This window comes from Taudactylus pleione, unplaced genomic scaffold (genome assembly GCF_031769625.1).
Source record: "Taudactylus pleione unplaced genomic scaffold, aTauple2 ptg000997l, whole genome shotgun sequence".
Taxonomy (NCBI): domain Eukaryota; kingdom Metazoa; phylum Chordata; class Amphibia; order Anura; family Myobatrachidae; genus Taudactylus; species Taudactylus pleione.
In genome coordinates this window covers 1590605-1599318 of record NW_028285398.1, presented here as the reverse complement: position 1 = coordinate 1599318, position 8714 = coordinate 1590605, and positions in this window count along the sequence as shown.

Sequence of the window (8714 nt, the reverse complement as noted above, 5' to 3'; positions counted from 1 at the left end):
AGTGAAGTATGGTGGTGGTAGTGTCTTGTCGTGGGCATGTATGGCTGCCAATGGAACTGGTTCCCTTGTATTTATTGATGATGTGACTGCTGACAAAAGCAGCAGAATGAATTCTGAAGTGTTTCGGGCAATATTATATGCTCATATTCAGTCAAATGCTTCAGAACTCATTGGACGGCGCTTCACAGTGCAGATGGACAATGACCCGAAGCATACTGCAAAAGCAACCAAAGAGTTTTTTAAGGCTAAAAAGTGGAATGTTATGCAATTGCCAAGTCAATCCCCTGACCTGAATCCCATTGAGCATGCATTTCACTTGATGAAGGCAAAACTGAAGGGAAAATGCCCCAAGAACAAGCAGGAACTGAAGACATTTGCAGTAGAGGCCTGGCAGAGCATCACCAGGGATGAAACCCAGCGTCTGGTGATGTCTATGCGTTCCAGACTTCAGGCTGTAATTACCTGCAAAGGATTTGCAACAAAGTATTAAAAAGGGAAAGTTAGATTTAGGATTGTTTAGTTTGTCCCCTTTACTTTTGGCCCCTTAAAAAGTGGGAGGCACATATAGAAACCGTTGTTATTCCTACACCGTTCACCTGATTTGGATGTAATTACCCTAAAATTAAATCTGAAAGTCTGCAGGTAAAGCAGATCTTGTTTGTTTCATTTCAAAGCCATTGTGGTGGTGACTAGAGGCCAAAATATGAAAATTCTGTCACTGTCCCAATATTTATGCACCTGACTGTATAACATCCTCAAGGGGACTCCCATAGGTAAGAGTAGGGGGAGCAGGAGCAGGTACAGAATAGGAGTGATAGGTAAGAGTAGGGGGGGTGAGTGGTATCAGGAGCAGGTTCAGAATAGGAGTGATAGGTAAGAGTAAGGGGGGTGAGCGGTATCAGGAGCAGGTACAGAATAGGAGTGATAGGTAAGAGTAAGGGAGGTGAGCGGTATCAGGAGCAGGTACAGAATAGGAGTGATAGGTAAGAGTAAGGGGGGTGAGTGGTATCAGGAGCAGGTACAGAATAGGAGTGATAGGTAAGAGTAGGGGGGGTGAGCGGTATCAGGAGCAGGTACAGAATAGGAGTGATAGGTAAGAGTAGGGGGGGTGAGCTGTATCAGGAGCAGGTACAGAATAGGAGTGATGGGTAAGAGTAGGGGGGGTGAGTGGTATCAGGAGCAGGTACAGAATAGGAGTGATAGGTAAGAGTAGGGGGGTGAGCGGTATCAGGAGCAGGTACAGAATAGGAGTGATAGGTAAGAGGGGGTGGTGAGTGGTATCAGGAGCAGGTACAGAATAGGAGTGATAGGTAAGAGTAAGGGGTGGTGAGTGGTATCCGGAGCAGGTACAGAATAGGAGTGATAGGTAAGAGTAGAGTGGTGAGTGGTATCAGGAGCAGGTACAGAATAGGAGTGATAGGTAAGAGTAGGGGGGGTGATGGGTATCAGGAGAAGGTACAGAATAGGAGTGATAGGTAAGAGGGGGGTGATGGGTATCAGGAGCAGGTACAGAATAGGAGCGATAGGTAAGAGTAGGGGGGTTGATGGGTGTCAGGAGCAGGTACAGAATAGGAGTGATAGGTAAGAGTAGGGGGTGGTGAGTGGTATCAGGAGCAGGTACAGAATAGGAGTGATAGGTAAGAGTAAGGGGTGGTGAGTGGTATCCGGAGCAGGTACAGAATAGGAGTGATAGGTAAGAGTAGAGTGGTATCAGGAGCAGGTACAAAATAGGAGTGATAGGTAAGAGTAGGGGGGGTGATGGGTATCAGGAGTAGGTACAGAATGGGAGTGATAGGTAAGAGTAGGGAGGGGTGAGCGGTATCAGGAGCAGGTACAGAATAGGAGTGATGGGTAAGAGTAGGGGGGGTGAGCTGTATCAGGAGCAGGTACAGAATAGGAGTGATAGGTAAGAGGGGGTGGTGAGTGGTATCAGGAGCAGGTACAGAATAGGAGTGATAGGTAAGAGTAGGGGGGTGAGTGGTAGGAGCAGGTACAGAATAGGAGTGATGGGTAAGAGTAGGGGGGGTGAGTGGTATCAGGAGCAGGTACAGAATAGGAGTGATAGGTAAGAGGGGGTGAGGGGTATCAGGAGCAGGTACAGAATAGAAGTGATAGGTAAGAGTAGGGGGGTGAGTGGTATCAGGAGCAGGTACAGAATAGGAGTGATAGGTAAGAGTAGGGGGGTGAGTGGTAGGAGCAGGTACAGAATAGGAGTGATGGGTAAGAGTAGGGGGGGTGAGTGGTATCAGGAGCAGGTACAGAATAGGAGTGATAGGTAAGAGTAGGGGGAGCGGTATCAGGAGCAGGTACAGAATAGGAGTGATAGGTAAGAGTAGGGGGGGTGAGCGGTATCAGGAGCAGGTACAGAATAGGAGTGATAGGTAAGAGTAAGGGGGGTGAGCGGTATCAGGAGTAGGTACAGAATAGGAGTGATAGGTAAGAGTAAGGGGGGTGAGCGGTATCAGAAGTAGGTACAGAATAGGAGTGATAGGTAAGAGTAGGGGGGTGAGCGGTATCAGGAGCAGGTACAGAATAGGAGTTATAGGTAAGAGGGGGGGTGAGCGGTATCAGGAGTAGGTACAGAATAGGAGTGATAGGTAAGAGTAAGGGGGGTGAGCGGTATCAGGAGCAGGTACAGAATAGGAGTTATAGGTAAGAGTAAGGGAGGTGAGCGGTATCAGGAGCAGGTACAGAATAGGAGTGATAGGTAAGAGTAAGGGGGGTGAGTGGTATCAGGAGCAGGTACAGAATAGGAGTGATAGGTAAGAGTAGGGGGGGTGAGCGGTATCAGGAGCAGGTACAGAATAGGAGTGATAGGTAAGAGTAGGGGGGGTGAGCTGTATCAGGAGCAGGTACAGAATAGGAGTGATGGGTAAGAGTAGGGGGGGGTGAGTGGTATCAGGAGCAGGTACAGAATAGGAGTGATAGGTAAGAGTAGGGGGGTGAGCGGTATCAGGAGCAGGTACAGAATAGGAGTGATAGGTAAGAGGGGGTGGTGAGTGGTATCAGGAGCAGGTACAGAATAGGAGTGATAGGTAAGAGTAGAGTGGTGAGTGGTATCAGGAGCAGGTACAGAATAGGAGTGATAGGTAAGAGTAGGGGGGGTGATGGGTATCAGGTGAAGGTACAGAATAGGAGTGATAGGTAAGAGTAGGGGGGTGATGGGTATCAGGAGCAGGTACAGAATAGGAGCGATAGGTAAGAGTAGGGGGGTTGATGGGTATCAGGAGCAGGTACAGAATAGGAGTGATAGGTAAGAGTAGGGGGTGGTGAGTGGTATCAGGAGCAGGTACAGAATAGGAGTGATGGGTAAGAGTAAGGGGTGGTGAGTGGTATCCGGAGCAGGTACAGAATAGGAGTGATAGGTAAGAGTAGAGTGGTATCAGGAGCAGGTACAAAATAGGAGTGATAGGTAAGAGTAGGGGGGGTGATGGGTATCAGGAGTAGGTACAGAATGGGAGTGATAGGTAAGAGTAGGGAGGGGTGAGCGGTATCAGGAGCAGGTACAGAATAGGAGTGATGGGTAAGAGTAGGGGGGGTGAGCTGTATCAGGAGCAGGTACAGAATAGGAGTGATAGGTAAGAGGGGGTGGTTAGTGGTATCAGGAGCAGGTACAGAATAGGAGTGATAGGTAAGAGTAGGGGGGGTGAGTGGTATCAGGAGCAGGTACAGAATAGGAGTGATGGGTAAGAGTAGGGGGGGTGAGTGGTATCAGGAGCAGGTACAGAATAGGAGTGATAGGTAAGAGGGGGGGTGAGGGGTATCAGGAGCAGGTACAGAATAGAAGTGATAGGTAAGAGTAGGGGGGTGAGGGGTATCAGGAGCAGGTACAGAATAGGAGTGATAGGTAAGAGTAGGGGGAGCGGTATCAGGAGCAGGTGCAGAATAGGAGTGAGAGGTAAGAGTAGGGGGGGTGAGTGGTATCAGGAGCAGGTTCAGAATAGGAGTGATAGGTAAGAGTAGGGGGAGCGGTATCAGGAGCAGGTACAGAATAGGAGTGATAGGTAAGAGTAGGGAGGGTGAGTGGTATCAGGAGCAGGTTCAGAATAGGAGTGATAGGTAAGAGTAGGGGGAGTGGTATCAGGAGCAGGTACAGAATAGGAGTGATGGGTAAGAGTAGGGGGAGCGGTATCAGGAGCAGGTACAGAATAGGAGTGATGGGTAAGAGTAGGGGGAGCGGTATCAGGAGCAGGTACAGAATAGGAGTGATGGGTAAGAGTAGGGGGAGCGGTATCAGGAGCAGGTACAGAATAGGAGTGATGGGTAAGAGTAGGGGGAGCGGTATCAGGAGCAGGTACAGAATAGGAGAGATAGGTAAGAGTAGGGGGAGCGGTATCAGGAGCAGGTACAGAATAGGAGTGATAGGTAAGAGTAGGGGGAGCGGTATCAGGAGCAGGTACAGAATAGGAGTGATAGGTAAGAGTAGGGTGAGCGGTATCAGGAGCAGGTACAGAATAGGAGTGATAGGTAAGAGTAGGGTGAGCGGTATCAGGAGCAGGTACAGAATAGGAGTGGTAGGTAAGAGTAGGGGGGTGAGCGGTATCAGGAGCAGGTACAGAATAGGAGTGATAGGTAAGAGTAAGGGGTGGTGAGTGGTATCCGGAGCAGGTACAGAATAGGAGTGATAGGTAAGAGTAGAGTGGTGAGTGGTATCAGGAGCAGGTACAGAATAGGAGTGATAGGTAAGAGTAGGGGGGTGATGGGTATCAGGAGCAGGTACAGAATAGGAGTGATAGGTAAGAGTAGGGGGGTGATGGGTATCAGGAGCAGGTACAGAATAGGAGCGATAGGTAAGAGTAGGGGGGTTGATGGGTATCAGGAGCAGGTACAGAATAGGAGCGATAGGTAAGAGTAGAGTGGTGAGTGGTATCAGGAGCAGGTACAGAATAGGAGTGATAGGTAAGAGTAGGGGGGGTGAGCGGTATCAGGAGCAGGTACAGAATAGGAGTGATAGGTAAGAGTAGGGGGGGTGAGCTGTATCAGGAGCAGGTACAGAATAGGAGTGATGGGTAAGAGTAGGGGGGGGTGAGTGGTATCAGGAGCAGGTACAGAATAGGAGTGATAGGTAAGAGTAGGGGGGTGAGCGGTATCAGGAGCAGGTACAGAATAGGAGTGATAGGTAAGAGGGGGTGGTGAGTGGTATCAGGAGCAGGTACAGAATAGGAGTGATAGGTAAGAGTAGAGTGGTGAGTGGTATCAGGAGCAGGTACAGAATAGGAGTGATAGGTAAGAGTAGGGGGGGTGATGGGTATCAGGTGAAGGTACAGAATAGGAGTGATAGGTAAGAGTAGGGGGGTGATGGGTATCAGGAGCAGGTACAGAATAGGAGCGATAGGTAAGAGTAGGGGGGTTGATGGGTATCAGGAGCAGGTACAGAATAGGAGTGATAGGTAAGAGTAGGGGGTGGTGAGTGGTATCAGGAGCAGGTACAGAATAGGAGTGATGGGTAAGAGTAAGGGGTGGTGAGTGGTATCCGGAGCAGGTACAGAATAGGAGTGATAGGTAAGAGTAGAGTGGTATCAGGAGCAGGTACAAAATAGGAGTGATAGGTAAGAGTAGGGGGGGTGATGGGTATCAGGAGTAGGTACAGAATGGGAGTGATAGGTAAGAGTAGGGAGGGGTGAGCGGTATCAGGAGCAGGTACAGAATAGGAGTGATGGGTAAGAGTAGGGGGGGTGAGCTGTATCAGGAGCAGGTACAGAATAGGAGTGATAGGTAAGAGGGGGTGGTTAGTGGTATCAGGAGCAGGTACAGAATAGGAGTGATAGGTAAGAGTAGGGGGGGTGAGTGGTATCAGGAGCAGGTACAGAATAGGAGTGATGGGTAAGAGTAGGGGGGGTGAGTGGTATCAGGAGCAGGTACAGAATAGGAGTGATAGGTAAGAGGGGGGGTGAGGGGTATCAGGAGCAGGTACAGAATAGAAGTGATAGGTAAGAGTAGGGGGGTGAGGGGTATCAGGAGCAGGTACAGAATAGGAGTGATAGGTAAGAGTAGGGGGAGCGGTATCAGGAGCAGGTGCAGAATAGGAGTGAGAGGTAAGAGTAGGGGGGGTGAGTGGTATCAGGAGCAGGTTCAGAATAGGAGTGATAGGTAAGAGTAGGGGGAGCGGTATCAGGAGCAGGTACAGAATAGGAGTGATAGGTAAGAGTAGGGAGGGTGAGTGGTATCAGGAGCAGGTTCAGAATAGGAGTGATAGGTAAGAGTAGGGGGAGTGGTATCAGGAGCAGGTACAGAATAGGAGTGATGGGTAAGAGTAGGGGGAGCGGTATCAGGAGCAGGTACAGAATAGGAGTGATGGGTAAGAGTAGGGGGAGCGGTATCAGGAGCAGGTACAGAATAGGAGTGATGGGTAAGAGTAGGGGGAGCGGTATCAGGAGCAGGTACAGAATAGGAGTGATGGGTAAGAGTAGGGGGAGCGGTATCAGGAGCAGGTACAGAATAGGAGAGATAGGTAAGAGTAGGGGGAGCGGTATCAGGAGCAGGTACAGAATAGGAGTGATAGGTAAGAGTAGGGGGAGCGGTATCAGGAGCAGGTACAGAATAGGAGTGATAGGTAAGAGTAGGGTGAGCGGTATCAGGAGCAGGTACAGAATAGGAGTGATAGGTAAGAGTAGGGTGAGCGGTATCAGGAGCAGGTACAGAATAGGAGTGGTAGGTAAGAGTAGGGGGGTGAGCGGTATCAGGAGCAGGTACAGAATAGGAGTGATAGGTAAGAGTAAGGGGTGGTGAGTGGTATCCGGAGCAGGTACAGAATAGGAGTGATAGGTAAGAGTAGAGTGGTGAGTGGTATCAGGAGCAGGTACAGAATAGGAGTGATAGGTAAGAGTAGGGGGGTGATGGGTATCAGGAGCAGGTACAGAATAGGAGTGATAGGTAAGAGTAGGGGGGTGATGGGTATCAGGAGCAGGTACAGAATAGGAGCGATAGGTAAGAGTAGGGGGGTTGATGGGTATCAGGAGCAGGTACAGAATAGGAGCGATAGGTAAGAGTAGGGGGTGGTGAGTGGTATCAGGAGCAGGTACAGAATAGGAGTGATGGGTAAGAGTAGGGGGGTGAGCGGTATCAGGAGCAGGTACAGAATAGGAGTGATAGGTAAGATTAGGGGGTGGTGAGTGGTATCAGGAGCAGGTACAGAATAGGAGTGATAGGTAAGAGTAAGGGGTGGTGAGTGGTATCCGGAGCAGGTACAGAATAGGAGTGATAGGTAAGAGTAGGGGGACGGTATCAGGAGCAGGTACAGAATAGGAGTGATGGGTAAGAGTAGGGGGAGTGGTATCAGGAGCAGGTACAGAATAGGAGTGATAGGTAAGAGTAGAGGGAGCGGTATCAGGAACAGGTACAGAATGGGAGTGATAGGTAAGAGTAGGGAGGGGTGAGCGGTATCAGGAGCAGGTACAGAATAGGAGTGGTAGGTAAGAGTAGGGGGGGTGAGTGGTATCAGGAGTAGGTACAGAATAGGAATGATAGGTAAGAGTAGGGGGGGTGAGCTGTATCAGGAGCAGGTACAGAATAGGAGTGATAGGTAAGAGTAAGGGGTGGTGAGTGGTATCCGGAGCAGGTACAGAATAGGAGTGATAGGTAAGAGTAGAGTGGTGAGTGGTATCAGGAGCAGGTACAGAATAGGAATGATAGGTAAGAGTAGGGGGGGTGATGGGTATCAGGAGAAGGTACAGAATAGGAGTGATAGGTAAGAGTAAGGGGGGTGAGCGGTATCAGGAGCAGGTACAGAATAGGAGTGATAGGTAAGAGTAGGGGGGTGAGCGGTATCAGGAGTATGTACAGAATAGGAGTGATAGGTAAGAGTAAGGGGGGTGAGCGGTATCAGGAGCAGGTACAGAATAGGAGTTATAGGTAAGAGTAAGGGAGGTGAGCGGTATCAGGAGCAGGTACAGAATAGGAGTGATAGGTAAGAGTAGGGGGGGTGAGCGGTATCAGGAGCAGGTACAGAATAGGAGTGATAGGTAAGAGTAGGGGGGGTGAGTGGTATCAGGAGCAGGTACAGAATAGGAGTGATAGGTAAGGGTGGTGAGTGGTATCAGGAGCAGGTACAGAATAGGAGTGATAGGTAAGAGTAGGGGGGGTGAGCGGTATCAGGAGCAGGTACAGAATAGAAGTTATAGGTAAGAGTAAGGGGGGTGAGCGGTATCAGGAGCAGGTACAGAATAGGAGTGATAGGTAAGAGTAGGGGGAGCGGTATTAGGAGCAGGTACAGAATAGGAGTGATAGGTAAGAGTAGGGGGGTGAGTGGTATCAGGAGCAGGTACAGAATAGGAGTGATAGGTAAGAGTAGGGGGGGTGAGCGGTATCAGGAGTTGGTACAGAATAGGAGTGATAGGTAAGAGTAGGGGGGGTGAGTGGTATCAGGAGCAGGTACAGAATAGGAGTTATAGGTAAGAGTAGGGGGAGCGGTATCAGGAGCAGGTACAGAATAGGAGTGATAGGTAAGAGTAGGGGGGGTGAGTGGTATCAGGAGCAGGTACAGAATAGGAGTGATAGGTAAGGGTGCTGAGTGGTATCAGGAGCAGGTACAGAATAGGAGTGATAGGTAAGAGTAGGGGGGGTGAGCGGTATCAGGAGCAGGTACAGAATAGAAGTTATAGGTAAGAGTAAGGGGGGTGAGCGGTATCAGGAGCAGGTACAGAATAGGAGTGATAGGTAAGAGTAGGGGGAGCGGTATCAGGAGCAGGTACAGAATAGGAGTGATAGGTAAGAGT